The sequence below is a fragment of the Humulus lupulus genome, chromosome 1 (assembly GCF_963169125.1).
Source record: "Humulus lupulus chromosome 1, drHumLupu1.1, whole genome shotgun sequence".
NCBI lineage: Eukaryota > Viridiplantae > Streptophyta > Magnoliopsida > Rosales > Cannabaceae > Humulus > Humulus lupulus.
This window is the reverse complement of record NC_084793.1, coordinates 219,843,898-219,860,802: the sequence shown is the minus strand read 5'-3', so window position 1 is coordinate 219,860,802 and position 16,905 is coordinate 219,843,898. Positions and strand designations below refer to the sequence as shown.

Genomic DNA, 16,905 nt, shown 5'->3' with positions numbered 1-16,905 from the left:
ATATATATTAAACGTTCTAATGAAAGGTTACATCTTATCCAAAGTATTTAATCCCTAAACCGCTAATCATACCTAGTTACACGATTTTGGCCAAATGACTCGATTAGGGAGTTTAGCACTTTTTACAAGGCACACCGTAACGGTCCCTAGAGTTGGGGCGTTACATTCCACAAGATCCCAGACGAAATTTGAGTACACGGACTCCATTTCTTATTTCATGGCTTCAATCCATAGCTCCTTTTCAAGGCTAGCCATTGCCTGTTTGAAAGACAACGGATCATCGTCGCCAGTGTCACCAACAACTATATTGGTTTCACCTTCCAAACCATAGTGAATTGGGTTCCTAGAAACCCTCCCACTACGACGAGGCTCCATGCCTGTTTGCTCAGGAACAATGGTACTTTCTTCATTTAAATCGACTTGTGTTAATTGGATATGAAGAGTGGGAATTTCATCGTCAACTTTCATTGATGACAATGGATCATTGGTTGGAGTCAATTCTTCATCCATCTCCTTTAAGACTACTCTGCTGCGCGGTTTGAAGTTTTGGACATAGTCATTTTCCAGAAAAGTAGCATTCGTTGAAGTAAACACTTTATTTTCTGAATGACTATAAAAAATTCCACCCCAAGTGCCTTCAGGATAGCCAACAAACATGCAAACTTTTGTTCGTAGTTCTAGCTTTCCTTCTTTTTTCCTCAAGATGTGGGTAGGACACCCTAGATTCTATAATGACGTAAAATAGGGTCACGACCATTTCAACATTCTAAAGGTGTTTTGGGGATTGATTTGGACGGTATGACATTTAGAATGTCATTCACAGTTTCAATTGCATGTCTCCAGAATGAAGTTAGCAGATTTGAGTAACTCAGCATACATCTAACCATTTCCAATAAAGTTATGTTCCAGCATTCCGCTACACCATTTTGTTGTGGAGTACCCGGGACAATAAGTTATGATAAAATTCCAAGTTCGGTTAAATGATCTTGGAATTCCATATCTAAATATTCTCCACCCCTATCAGATCGCAAGATCTTTAACGTTTTACCTAATTGGTTCTGAGTCATAGCTAGGAATTCCTTAAACTTTGATAATGTTTCTAATTTCCTATGCATTCAGTAAATACATGAGTATCTAGAGTAATCGTCAATGAAAGTGACAAAATACTCAAAACCACCCCTGACTTTTACATTCAAAGGTCCACAAAAATATGAATGAACAAGTCTAAGTGGTTCCTTGGCCCTATAACCCTTTGCAGAGAATGGACGCTTGGTTAGTTTGCCTTATAGACAAGATTCACAAACAGGTAATTCACTTAAGGTGAGTTCCCTCAAAGGCCTGTCCTTTGTAAGTCATTGAATCCTATCATAGCCAATGTGACCTAGTTTCAAATGCCATAAATACATCATGTTCTTATTATCGGTCATTTGACGTTTATTAGTCCTAGGTTTAGCTACTTTGAATAAATCATTATTAAGCGTGAGGGGTTCATTAGGTCGCATAATATAAAGTCTGTTTTCCAAACATGCAATACACAATTGTGATCCATTGAAATAAATAGATATATTAGAACTTGTAAAAGTCATAACAAATCGTTCTAATTGTAATATGGAAACTGAAATTAAATATCTACTAAAATTCGAAATAAAAAAATCCATCTTTCAAAATTAAATATTTATTTTCGAACTTTAGGCGAGCTCTTTCTCTAGCTTGGACTGCAATGAACGCTCTGTTCCCAACTCTAAGCTTTAAGATGCCTTCATCCACTTCCTCCCATGATTCAAGAAGCTGTAAAGAGTTACAAACATGGTTAGTAGATCCAGAATCAATAATCAAGACAGATTTATCATTATCTAAAACACATGTTTCTAAGATGAATGAGCTATAATCATTACCTTTGTCTTTCGGTGCTAGAAACTTGGGGCAATCATGTTTCCCATGCCCCTTCTCATTGTAGTGAAAACACTTACCTTTACCTTTCTTGTTCTTCTTTTTCTTGCCCTTAGGCATTTGGGCACTTGATTGTGCACTCATGTTTGCAGCCTTTGCAGGCCTGGGGTTGGTGTTTTGTCCACCTTTCTTATTGTTTCCAGCTTTCGAAGAAGAAATTAGGTTAGCTTCAGCATTAGCTGGATCAACATCAGCAGAAGTCTTCTTTTCTCCTCCCTTACTTGGTCCACCATGATAGACTCGAAATTCTAAAGCTCGTTCATGAGTTGTGTCAGACCATAGTTGAGTTTGTTCATCACATAGTTGGTGGTGAACTCCAGGAAAGTTGGAGAGAGACTATTTAGGATTAAGCTTAATTGAGTCTCCTCATCTATTATTGCTCTGTGCAGTTCATCTTAATGAAGTAATTTGTCATTTTGATCAGCTTATCGCGAATGTGTTGAGACAGTGCCATTAGAGCATTAGCATATTTCTTGGTGGCCTCAAAACAAGTTTGCACTGATTTTTCTCCGAACATGTCTTGGAGCTGATCCATGATTTCGCAGGTCGTCTCGACATTCTCCATCTTTTTCTTGAGAGTGTTGACCATACTGGTCAACATGTAGTATCGTGCCTTGTTGTTAGCCGCTTGCCAACGCTCGTATTAGTCTCTAACAATTTTGGTAGCTCCATCAACTGGAACTTCCGGGGATTCTTCATTCATGACGAACTTGGAGTTGTCACCAATCAACATTATGTTGATGTTCTATTTCCACTTAAGGAATTTTTCTCCAGTGAGTTTATCAATCGAAAGTTGAGAAAGGATGGGAGTAGACACAACCATAATAATACTACATATTATCAATAAAATAGAAATCAATCACATTCGCTCAATAAAACTTCTATTCACTCAAATTTCAAGAAATAGTACAAGATATACCACAAAATATGTAAGATATGGAAAAAATTCCAAAATAATCATATCTCTATTTCTTTAGGTGTTTTAACTAATCTATGATATTGTTGTCTTGGTTGGCGAGAGTAAAAAAATATCATTAGTTAAATAAAGTTGTAAAATCATTTAATATTGGTTACCATTATTAACAACCTACTATTCGATCAAAATAAGAAAACAAAATTTTTTATTTTATGAGCTAGACCCACGGTTTCGATAATAATAGATTTAGTCCTAACAGTCAGCGTAGGGGTGAGTCTATTAGAAATTGACCTATAATTATCTATCTTTCGAAATCTAACCTTGTCAAAATAACTAATGAACACCTTCTGTAGGGGGATGAATTGAAGCGTCTCGAGGCCCCATTAAGCTATAGACCTTGTTAAGCCAACGGTGGAGATCGAATATAATTCTTAAAATAAGCTTATTATTTAATTAAAAATAGTATTTTTATTATTAATTTTTGAAAATTAATGACTATGGTTCTCCAAAAAATTGTAAAATTAAAATTTTAAAACCAAAGTCCAATAACTTTCTATTAATTCTAAAGTGTCACATTGAAACGAATTCAATTAAATTAGAATTAATTTGTTGCTAATCAATATTTAAGTTTAACTATTATAATGAACCTACACAATTAAGTCCAACTCAGAACAATTGAGCTTGTATGGAGGAGGGCTGGGTCTAGTATGTCGTTCTCACTACTAGGGCCCCCTAAACTTCCATACAAGGTCCAAAAGACAGAAATTTAAACATTTGTTTTATTAATTGTTATTAATTGATTAGGCCCACTATAGTCATGCAAAGCAAATGGGCTTCACAAGTAGAATCACCCACAAGAGAGGAATTTCAACTTTACATTTTCTAATGGGCCAAAATAAAACCTATCATTTTATGAATTTTTTATTTTGCAAAATATCATATATTATGCAAACATATGGGCCACTATATTGCATTTAAGCCCAATTGAAAAAATACCACATATAGTGTAAACAGACATGTTATAATTTGATGGACCTAATCATGTTACTATATAAGTAAGTCTATGAAATTATGCAAAAAAATACCACAATTTATTTTATTTGCAAAAATACCACAATTAATTTTCTAGAATTTATCCAAAATTCGAATTCATTATATTTTTGCAAAAAGAAATAAGTCAATTTAAATGAAATTTATCAACAATTAACAAAAGTTCATTTTAATTTCATTTATCACAATAAACTTATTTTAGGTTATTTTGAAAAATATTAATTTAATTTAAATAGGATTTATCAACAATTAACGTAAAGTTAATTTAAATCCCATTTATCAACAAAAAAATATTTTATTAATTAGTTTGCAAAAAGTGATATTTTTAAAATTTAACCAATTTTAAATATTTAAAAAAAATATCATTAACTGTTTTTCAAAAAATATCTTCTCTTGTTACAACTATCATCAAATATCTTAACAATTTATAAAAAAAAAAAAAAATATTAATAGTTATAACAAACCTAAAATATATTTTTGGGTTTGCTATAAAAATTAATTTTATATTTTATTATATTTATGTTTAATTAAAAAAATAAAATTAATAAAAAAAATTATTGAACAATACCTGTATCGGGTATTGTTCACTGTTGGTCGTTTGGAGAGGTGCGCGTGCGCATGAGATGCTTGTCGAGGGTCGCTTGGTGATGCGCGCTGCTGGACCCAGGAAGTGCGCACGCGGTGTGAAGGGCTACGCGCGCAGGTGGCCCTTGCAGCCAAAAATTTTTAAAAACACTTTATGTGTAATTTTCAACCCAAAAATGTTTTCTAAATAATTTTTACAACGTTTTACACCAAATAAATCATTAATAAAATTTAACTGCATAGAAAACCCAACAAAATAGCCCAAATTTGCTAATAATCTCATAATATTCAATATGCTTCATAAAAAACATGAAGTCCATCCAATTACTCAACACATCAAATAATTCAATTTTACCATGTTCATGCATGAAAATAAAAATTATCAAAGGCTCTGAGGCCAGTTGTTGGAAATTACTTATACAAGATCTTATTTATTTTCAGGTAAATCATATATTAAACAACTTAATATAAGAAAACCTATAACATGTTTCTATAATTGAATTAAACAGGGATAATGATAAGAACACTTACATTATATGCAACGGAATGAATAAGCCCTTCCTTCACTTTCTCCAACCCTTGTATCCTTTATGTCGCAGGGTATCACCAAGAAATTGAACCGATCTTTAAATTTCTTTACAGTCTTCCACACTATCCTTAGAATAAACTAGACTAGACTGGGCAATTCTCAACACATGAGATAGATATAGAGAGAATAAGAGAAGAGAATATAGAGGCTTAGAAAAGGACTTTTGTTATAGAGAGAGTCTAAAACCCTAAAGAATCAAAATTATATGTTCTGTTCTCCTATTTTCAACTGTCACTTAGCATTCCTTTTATTGGCTCAATTAGGTCACTTATTTAATTAAAAAATCAATAAATTAATAGGTAAATTCAGCCCTTAGGTCAAAATTCTCATGGGCAAATTTCACATTTTATTATAAGCCCGTTGGACTTAAATTCAAGGCTTGTATTATTTTCTATTGATTAATAAATTAAATAATTATTTAAATCCTTTATTAAAATAAGTATTTATAATTTTAACCTTAATTTAAACTTATTTATTAATTTAGACACAATTTTGTCTTAATTAATAAATCTTCCCTGATATCTCTTTTCTTCTCTAAATTGCATAACTTTGTGAAAATATCCAAAATTGACATGGTCAACTTTGATAATTATAATTAATGATGAAATCAATTAATTGAGACTATTTAGATGATTTTATCCAAGGTATTCTAGGGACCATGGGCCTATGAAACCAAGCTCCAATAAGTTATCATAAATTTAACAAATAAATTACTAACTTATTAATTCCTCGTGACTCCACTAAAGACTCGGAATTGCACTCTTGAATTCATAGAATGCTCTATAAGCAATATAGATATGTTATTAGTTATCCATTGTTACAACCATAATTATCACTCAATCCTATATAGACGGTGTACAATGAGATGAGACTAAAATATCGTTTTACCCCTCATGGTATTTTATCCTTAAAACACTTAGTTCCGTGTAAATGATATTTCAGTAAACTAATATTAATTACTGAAATGAGATCTCTATCATTTAGCACATCGAACTAAACTAAAAGGAAACCATCATTTTACTTCTTCATTAGAAGATATAGATGTTCTTATCGATGATTAACACTCCCACTCAATTATACTATTGAGTTCCCAAGATGTAAGTATGGGCTAGTCCATAGGGTAAGCTGGTAACGAACAAGTCAAAGAACTCAAATAATACAATAAGTTAGAATACTAAACACTCAAAATTGAGATTCAATTGATCTATGGTCAACTATATGATATGACTAGAATAGATAATAATTGTATGTCTTGTTATCTTATCTGCTGTCAATATCGGTCCAGTCCGATGTAACAAATATATCTGATCTTATCTACTTTGCTAATGTTCTAGAAAGAACATAACACTACAATGTGTAAGTAGATCATATCGTAGTTTGGAAAGTCAGTGTAAATCATGTGCATTGACTAATCTTAGAACTAACTTATTTTTGAACATATAATCATATTTATATTCCAATGTGATTACGTCACTATAAATATGATTAGCTATATGCTCGGGATTTAATAGAAGTTTATATTAAACAAATAATCATGAAAATAAAACATGTGAGCAAAGTGATTGCCCAAGTCACAAATGATTTCTATTCTTTTATTGATAATAAAATGAGATTACAAATAAATTGAGTTTTAATTAGGGCATAAAATCCCAACAAAGAGGTCTTTAAGTCTCTTACTACCAGCTTTGAAACCCTAGTCACCCATCTAGAGAGTTAAAGAGAGAGGGCACGAGAAAGAGAGAAAGAAAGAAGAGAAAGAAGGAAGGAGAGGAAGAAGAAGAAGGAAGAGAAGAGAAAGGGGGATTTCAAAAACTAGGTTTGTGTTCTTGATCTTTAAGTGGTTTGAATCTTCTAAGCTATTTCTCATCTTATTGATGCTAAGAGTATTTTTCTTCTTTTCTTTGTTGTGGGTTTCGTAAACCCTAGGTGTGTCCAAGAGAGTGGTTATAGTTTTTTTTTTAGTCTTTGATCTCTATCAGAGGAGGTAATGGAATCTCTAGCCCTATTGTTGTTATGATTTCCTTGTTTGTGATGTTGGTGTATTGTTTATTGGTTGAATGGGTTTGTCCCTTCATGTGTTTTGTTGATTGTTCTCCATTGGGTAAATTCATAGAAACATGAAAAGGGTATACGTGCGATTTATGTATGAGTAGTTTTCTATAAATAAATTGCTATAACTATGTGTATTCATGTATATGGCCTAGGTGTGTGTGTGTGTTTGGGAAAGCATGAAGACTTAAATAAATAAAAATGTATATGTGCATAAAGTATGTAAGAAAATATGGATATGGGTTGCTATGTATATATATATGTGTCTGTGTGTGTTAGAATTTGATGTCTTGGTAATAATGATTTATAATGGAATATTTTTGTTCTTTAAATCATGATGTCTTGGGTAATCAAAATGAAAATTCAGTTAGACACATACATAGGTTTTAGCTAGGGGATTGTATGTCTTAAAATGATGTAATTTTATTGATTTACTTGGTAATGCTTTGGTTTTGAATATATGGATGATGTATGTTTGAGTAGGACGCATGGTAGTAATGTCTTAATTTAGTTTGTAATATTTTTTTTGTATTACTTGTTTAGTGTGTGTCTTGGCCAAAGCATAATATTGGATTTTATATTCTTAAAAATGGTTTAGTTATATATTTGCATACTAATTGTCATATTAAAATGCATAAAGGTAAATAAGCATGCTAGGTAAATTTGTTAAAATTGTTAAAAAGAAAATTATGATTTATGAGTATATTTTTCTTGCTCATTTTTGTTTATTGATAACTCTAGGAGTTAGAGTTATTTTATGTTTTTGAACTTAGATTTTTTATTAAGAAATGTAGTGCACCAAAATTTTTTTTAGATTATTTAAATTTTTGTGATTTATTTGATTTAAATGTTAAGTGTGATGAATTGTTTTTATTTAAGTGTTGTTATTTTATTTGGTTGATTATTTGTTTTATTTGATTGTGTGTTATTTTATTTAATTGTTAGAAATATTTTGGTTAATTAATTTAATAAGTGAATAATTGTGTAACATGTTATTTTACTATTAGTGTTACATTTTATTAAGTGTGACAATTGAGGTAATTATGTGAGCTATGGTGGAATGCACTAAGGTGCATGATAGACAGTAATGCACCCTAGTGATTTAGTGTGTGTTAGTGCATGGTAGCATGGTGCACATGTGTAGATTTTCTACACATTTTATGTTTCCTTATTTTAGATTTTATTTGGGTTAATTTATTTATAAAAAAAAAAAGAAAATAAAAGGGAAATAGGGAGTTGGGCGTGTGACCTAGTGGGAAAGGAATAATTTCCTTAAGATGGTAAAAATCAAAAATTGAAGACCATGATCATTTGGGGATAGGCATGATCATATTATTACTCCTTTATATCTTTTAAAAATAAAGAGGAATTAAGAAAAATAAAAGAGAAATGGAAACTTACCTTATTGTGTTGAGGGAGACTTTATGGGAGGATTTGTGATAAAGGGGCTATGAAAGGAGAGAAGAGCCATTGCTCTTGTGTGTGTGTGGCTGCCGTGACCTAGAGAGAGAGAGAGAGAGAGTGGCGTGTAGAGAGAGAGAGAGAGAGGAAGAAAGAAAGAAAGGAAGAAGGAAGGAGAAGGTGAGGAGGAACCCCTCCTAGAGTATGTCTTCTTGTTTTCTCTTTTGCATAATCTCTTTATTTGATAATATGATATTGATTTGTGTTATTTTTCTTGTGTGTGTTTGGGTTCTTCCTTCTCCTCATGGTGGCTTTCCCATAAAAACCCTAGGCTTGAAACAAGGGTGTGAAGTTTGGGTATTGATCTTTTGTGTTCTTGATTTTACAATCAAGAGAGGTAATGGCCTTTTCTTAGCCCTTATATTGTTTTTGGTGGGTTGTATATGAGGTTTTGTTAATGGTGCTAATGGTTGATTTTGGTAGGATTGATGTATAGGATTTGGATTTTGTGAGAGTATTATTTTTGTTTAAGGGTTGTGATGTTGATGTTGCTATGCATAAAAAAATTGTAATAATCTATGAATACTTGTATGGTGATTTCGGCCTAGGTACACCCAAGGGGTGTTCTTGATATGTTGTGTGATTTACAATATATTAGATCCATGTTTTAGGACCTATGTTATATGGGTAAGAGAATAAGTGGCAATCTTGATATCTTGATCATGAAATTTTGTTAGATGCATGTTATATTTTGAATGATTAAATTATAAGATGCATGAAATAATGATAGAAACATGTTAGGTTAATATAAGGCATATGTGAATATGGTGCTTATAAATTACTATATGTTATTTTATTGATAGTGTTTTGTTGGTTTTCATGGAATTGCAACAAATGGTTTTTAAAAGGATTCATGTGAATATGTTAGTGATATTAGAATCATGCATATTATAAGGGTATGATGAGATTTTAAGCATGTATGATTTTATGTAATTTTTGAGACAAAAGTTGAGTTTTATAAAGAATTAAGCTTGCTGTTTTTTTTGTAAATAATTGGGTAAAAGTTGATAAAAAGATGAGTTGCATGCATAAATAATGTTCTTGATGAATATGTTAATTTTTATGAAATTAAAAGAGGATTTTAAGTCTCATGTGATGATATTTTATTCAATTAATTTCCTACAGAATTTTTATTGAATTTTGAGAAAATATGAGTTTATAAAATTGAATATGGTGATTTTAATGATAAAAATAGTTGCTGGAATTTTTGTAATAAAATATTGAAGTAAGTTTCACTAAAATGAATTTGGTGAGTTTTTGGAATAAATTATTTTTCCTAAGTTATGGTAATATTGAAAAATGATATTTTAATGGTATAAATGCATATTTTGTTAAATAATGATTTTTCTTTATTTTGATTGAGAAAAATATTTAGACTCTATTTATTTGTGATTTTTGAATAAAATAAATGGTGGCTGAAAGTTTGTTTTAAAAAGGTTAACAAATTGTTATTAAATTGTCACATATGGATTTTTGCTACTTAAAAACTAAGTCTTAAATAAATTAAATCAAAATGTATTTTTCCACACTTAAAATATATTTTTCACATCATTTATGTAACACAATGACAAAATATATTTTTCTAAAGAAACATATTAAAATAGGTATTTTAATTAAATCCAAGCTTGTTGGGTAATTCTTGATAAATTAATATTTATTTAATGAAAATGTCACATATTTTATTTTGAGATAAAATAAAATAAATTTATAAAATAAAATAAAGTTTTTGAGAAATTTAATCAACTTAGAAATTTTAAGAAAATAAAGCATGTAATATGTCTATTGATTTTAAAATAATAAAAGAAATGTAGAATTATCGTTTTTGAAAAACGTCTTTATTACGCAATGTTCCCACGTATGCATGTTACATGCAAATCAACTTTTACGTCCAAAATCATGATTATTATTCAAATATGTGATTTTTATAAAACAATCATGTTAGTAAAATGGGTAGAACGAGCATTATTCTTTTTGGCGATAATTGCATGTTTAGTGTAACTGTTATCATGAGTGCATGGCCCATGCACACATGAGTTGTATGGAAGGGCAAAATAGTAATTTTATGAACCTAAGAAACGTTATTTTGATTATGATATAGGCTCGTTGAAAGATTGTGAAATTCTTAGCTTGGACCTGAGGTAAGGAAGTTAGATAGATTTTATGATTTTATGCTATGAATGGTAAGACTGTTATATGAATGAACTGTTATGAAATTATGAATGCCTTAATGTGATGATCTGTTGAATGTGATATGTGTATGGATGTTAGATACATCAAATAGAATACGATGTTAGATACATCAAACAGATTTCGATGTCAGATACATCGAACGAGTTACTAAGGACATTGAGACGTGACTCCTAGGGCGGACGCGCCGAGGTTATTCAAGGACCAGTGATCTCCTGTTTACCTCATAGGGTGACATGGACAACTAGCGTTCCATGCTCATCATGTATGCTGTATGTTTGTGATATGATGATATGTCACATTTATGTTATGATATGTCACATTTATGTTATGATCTGATGAAATGTTACATTTATGTTATGATATGATGAAATGTTACATTTATGTTATGATATGATGATATGTCATATTTATGTTATGATATGATGAAATGTTACGATTATGTTATGATATACCATGATGTTTTAGATGAACGTTAGTGTTTGGTTGTTTGTTGTTTTTCTTACTTGCTTATTTGCTTGTACTTCCTTACTGGGCTTTTAGCTCACCCCCTTACTTTCCTTCCAGGTAGCAAATAAGTTTTCTCTATGGCACGCGTGGTGACGTGAGGAGTTCTTTCATCATGGGGTGTATGGCATGGGGCAATCCTATGGACGATAAAACGATCAACGTAGAACGCCATTTAAATTATGTTTTGTTTTAAGGGACTTTTTCCTAAATTATCAGTGGGACTCTGTTATTTAACTTAATTGGTTTTTCTTTGAACTTTGCATAAAAACCTATGTTTTATTTTAAACTTATGGCGCCAACTTGCATGATTTTAAATAAGTCCCCCTGAGACTTTAATAATGGATGGTATTCTTTTATAAATTATGTTATGCGAATGTTTTGTAAGTATTAGTCTAGGGCGTTCTTTACAAGAAAAGAGTGGTTTAGGGTGTTTTGTAGTGTTTTTAGTTTGGTTTGTAAAATATTAATTATCATCAGTTAATATTAAATATTAGTTTAATGCTTGAAAAATATATCATAAATTGTGAAAATTTTCCTTGACAGGTGTTTGTTAGAATTTTGGACATTTTTATAATGATTTGAAGCTTGAAGTGAATCAAGAATTTGGGATGATACAGCATTACGTTATGCCAGCCAGGAACTTCAAAGGCCCACATGGGAAAGTAATTTTCCAACTTAGCTTTTGGGATTTATGTGAACTAAAATGGTTTTGGGCCCTTAAAATCTTTTGGTCCATTAGGCTTTAAAGAAAGGAGAAAAAACAAGAAAAGAAAGAAGAAAGAAGAAAAGGACCCACGTGGGAATGACCTAGATCTAGGAGAATAATCATCTTTTCCCCAATTTGGGGAAAACACACGTATAGAGACTAATGGAGAAGCAGCAATTGCTTGGTATATTGGATACACATATATTTTTGGAGAGCTTTGAATGTGAGAAGGAGAGAAGAACAAGGGGAAAAAGCTAGAAGACAAAGACTACTTGGAGAAACTCCCTTTGGTTTGCTTCTCTCTCTTTACTCTTAGTTTCTTTCATTTTTCTTGTCATTTTCTGAATATGGATTGTTATTATATGGGTGTTTTTGAGTTTGTAACTATAAGCTAAACTCTAATTAGCTAGGATAATTTGAACCCTAATATGTGACTTATGATAATTTGATTTTGATGCTAATGCACTTGAGGTTTATTCATTCAAATATTTCTCATTATTAATCCTTGCTAAAGATTGATCACCTTTAGTAAGTAGTTGGGTTAATGTTCAAATCTAAAATGTTTGGAATTAATTGACACAAAATTTGAATGATGAATACTTAAATTATTTGATTCAATATTGTAGTGATATAGGCATATAGTATTACCATGCATATCTTATGGAATTGATGCTGGAATTGAACCTTTGAAATTAAATTAGGATAGACATATGTGGTTTAATTAAAAGATTTGAATCACAGTTCTTTGACGAAAGCCAATAAAAAATGAATTGGATTCTTCACTAACAGATCACTAGTTGCTGCAACATCAATCCAGCATCACTGTCAGAGTTGCATATTAGGAGGATAATTATTCTAGCTACCATATTACCATTAGTTACTTCTTAATACAATTTTCCCAAGTTGTTTCTTTTATTTTTCTGTATTCAATTAGTACTTGATTACTTAGTTCTTAGACCACAATCTTTTAATTAATTTTTGTTCTTTTAAATTATTTTGTTAGAACTTAGTTTCACAATTTAAAATTAAAACTATAGTCCTTGTGGAGATGATATATGGTACTTGCTACTGTATTACTTGTTTGTCGATTGTGTACACTTGCACAATTTAATTTGTTTAAATTTACGCAACAAGATTTTGGCGCCGTTGCCGGGGACTGTTTAAAGTCAATTATTGTGAAATTAATTATCTTACAATTTGGTTTAATTTTTTTGTGTGCTAACTTGGGTGATTCTTGTGCAAATTCAGGTTCAAACAGTGTACGAACAAGAGTCAAGACCCTGAACTACCTCCCCTTGATCTAGATATTGAACATACATTCAGAAGAAGGAGAAAAGTACAAAAATCCAACAGGGAAGTAGTATTGATGGGTGCTGAGCAAGGAGGTCAACAGGGAGCGGCTCAATAAAGAGTAGTTCAAGGGGGAATAGTTGCCAATAATGGGTAGAATACAGTTAGGGCGACTGATGACATATATCGTGCTATTAGGCAATACTGTAATGACCCAACTACTCTAGACTTTGGACCATTAACGAAAACTATACATAGACCCTAATCTTTAATAGAACTTACAAGTGAAAAAGATCATACTTTATTAAAAACTTGTAAAAAAACCAATGTTTAAACTTACATAACTCCAAGCAGGATATGGGATCCCATTGTTTTAAAAAGAAAACATATCTCAATTGAAATGAAAAGAGATTACATAAATAGGTGCGGAAAATACACATAAACCATAATTAAAGACTACATCCTCGAAATCGAACTCTCGACTCCTTGAATCCATTCATCACCGATACACATTCCCCAAGCATCCACGAACCTTACCCGCCACTATAGCTATTTTCTTGCACATATAAACAAAAAGGAATGAGCCTAATGCCCAGCAAGGAAAATTTACCACATAGTTCATATACATAAATTTCATAAGAAACATAAAAACATAACATAACACTTATATCATACACATACTATAATGGCCATTATTACTTGGGGTCCCATAGACTAAACAAGTCATATGCCCATTAGATTAGTGGGGTCCTACTAGCTAAGTAGGTCATATGCCCATAATCTATTTGGGGTCTTGTTAGTCATATGGGTCATATGCCCAAGCCTACATACATACATATCATAACACATTTCATAACATAAAAACATAAGATAACACATATAAAACATATAACATATGAATTCTATCCTATTTTCCTTACCAAAAATACCGGGATAAGAGGACAGAGTTGGGACTTTGGAACACTCCTAAGAACCATTTGAAAAAGAGTGAGTATAGTGAAGAAGAGAAATGAAAGGAATGGAAGGACTAAACCATTGAGAAAATACTTACCAAAAACTTATGTGTGAGTTCTTAGATTTCCTAACCAAAATAAGAATAAGGTTAGAATAAGTAGAAGACTATGAGAACTTTTAAAGGAAAAGTACAGAAATGAACAAGAGTTTGGGTTACCTTGAAGACTTGTAAGACCAATCTAAACCTCGAACCGAAATACTATAAATCCTTACTTTCCCAAGTGTTTGATAAGCTTATGATGATCAAGCTTATGATTTCCCCACCCAAGTGTTTACACTCTCACACTCACCTAGCAACTTCCAGCCTCTGAACTTAGAGCAAAAGATGAATAATGGATGGGTACTAGGTCCTATTTATAGAGTTTAGGAATGAAAGGATCTTAATTTATCTTGAATAAAAATAATGGCTTTTTAGGTGAAAATAATTTGAATAATCGTTCAGCAGAGGCTGAAGACTCGTTCAAAAAAGTGCTGCACTTATCAAAAGGTTGAATGGTTGAATGGAAAACGAATTCAAAAGCATTCAAAATATGCTGAAGGAGGCGATATATCGCCCCCTATAGGTGATATATCGCCTGGACCATTATGCCCCGAGGCAAACGTGCATCGTTTCGTGTTTTTCGTATCTACGTGCTGCGATATATCGCCCCCCATAGCTGCGATATATCGGCATTCGCTGATTATTTAAACACGAAATTACACATTTTTAGCTTAATTCAAATTGAGTAAACAGCCTTGACTAAGCCCTTAAACGTATTCAAAGCTGCTGACTGACCTTAGAGCATTCAAACTTTACCCTTATTAAATTTAATCCTCAAAATACTTAATCCTTAATCACCCATACATAACATGTGCTAAAAATCCTATTGGTTCTTATCTAAACCTTATAGTATAATAAATATTATCCTCAATATCAGCCATATTAATCAAACCTTAGGTTAACATTAATATTCTTAAACTATAGGTTAAACTTAGAAAATCTACAAGTACTACTATGAGTGTCCAAATAATTCCCGGTCTGAACCAAAAATCCACAGTCATAAAGATAATACTATTAATACTATAATACTACTATCTAACTAGCTAAGTAAAGTTCTTGGAATCTACAAATACGCTCTCCCCCTCCTCAATGAGCTCAATCCGGGCATTGTGAGACCATAAGTACAAGCAACACAGATTGAATTAAAACCAATCATGTTCCAAATGCTTTAAACTATGGGAAAATTCAGTGGGTTTCCTACCGAAGATCCTACCCTTCATATTCATCTATTCATTGAAGTGAGTGATTCTTTCAAGCTGCCAGGAGTTACCCAGAGTTATAGAAAATGCCTTGAGATTGAAGTTGTTTCCATACTGTTTGAGAGATAGAGCAAGGGCTTGGTTAAAATCCCTCCCATTAGATTCAGTGACTACTTGGCAAGAATTAGTCGAGCGATTCTTGATGAAATACTTCCCACTCACCAAGAATGCTAAGCTGCGAAATGAGATCACTTATTTCCAACAACTAGATGAAGATTCTTTATATGAAGCATGGGAGCGGTTCAAAGAATTACTAATAAAATGCCTTCATCATGGCATCCCTCATTGCATCCAAATGGAGACCTTCTATAATGGTCTAAATGCTCATACAAGAATGGTGGTTGACGCTTCGACAAATGGGGCACTTTCGGCCAAGTTATACAATGAAGCTTATGAAATTCTAGAAAGGATCTCCAACAATAACTATCAATGGCCAACTACTAGAGCACCTATGGGGAGGAAAGTGGTCAGTGTTCATGAGGTTGATGAACTTACTTCATTGGCGGCCCAAGTTTCTTCTATGTTGAATATTCTCAAGAATATGAGTGTGGGCATGAGTCCACAAATGGGTCAACAAAGGGGCAGCTTGTAGAAGTTTCTTGTGTGTATTGTGGTGAGGGTCACACCTTTGACAATTATCCCTTTAATCCTGCATCTGTGTGTTACATGGGAAATAAGAATAGAAATGGCCTTAATTCGAATTCTTACAATCAAACATGGCGGAAACACCCTAATTTCTCATGGAGCAATCAAGGGGCTGGTCCTAACACTTTATCTATGCCTTCTAGGCCTACTTATCCATCTAGATTTTATGAACAACAAATCCCCATGCCACAAGCATCCCCACCTAGTCCATTGGAGAATATGTTAAAGGATTATATGGAAAAAATGGATGCAATGATCCAAAGTCAAGCGACATATATGAGAAACTTGGGGATTCAAGTTGGACAACTTTCTAATGAGATGCGAAGTCAACCCCAAGGTTCATTGCCAAGTGACACTATAAATCCAAGACGAGAAGGTAAAGAGGAGTGCAAAGCAATCAATTTGAGAAATGGTAAGGAGTTAGAAGTATCCAAGAAATAATATGGACATGAGAGTGAGCCCTCTTCAATCCAAATAAATGAGGAAATTCAAAAAGATACTGAAATTCCTAGTGTACAAAATTCTTCCTTTGCCCAGAATGCTGCAGGAATGTCGCAGCATAGTTGCCCAGACAACTCAATTTCAAAGCAACCACCTCCATTTCCCCAACAGTTTGAGAAGCAACAACAAGATGCTCAATTCAAGAAATTTCTA

The 16,905-nt window shown here is 32.2% G+C and overlaps 1 non-coding gene across 1 annotated transcript; it reads right to left on the bottom strand.

Moving 5' to 3' along the window:
* Nucleotides 1-15,778: 15,778 nt before the first annotated feature.
* On the bottom strand, nucleotides 15,779-15,885 carry LOC133813398 (small nucleolar RNA R71). Its single transcript, XR_009884411.1, has one exon. It is a non-coding gene; the product is annotated as a small nucleolar RNA R71 (small nucleolar RNA).
* Between the last annotated feature and the right edge of the window lie 1,020 nt (nucleotides 15,886-16,905).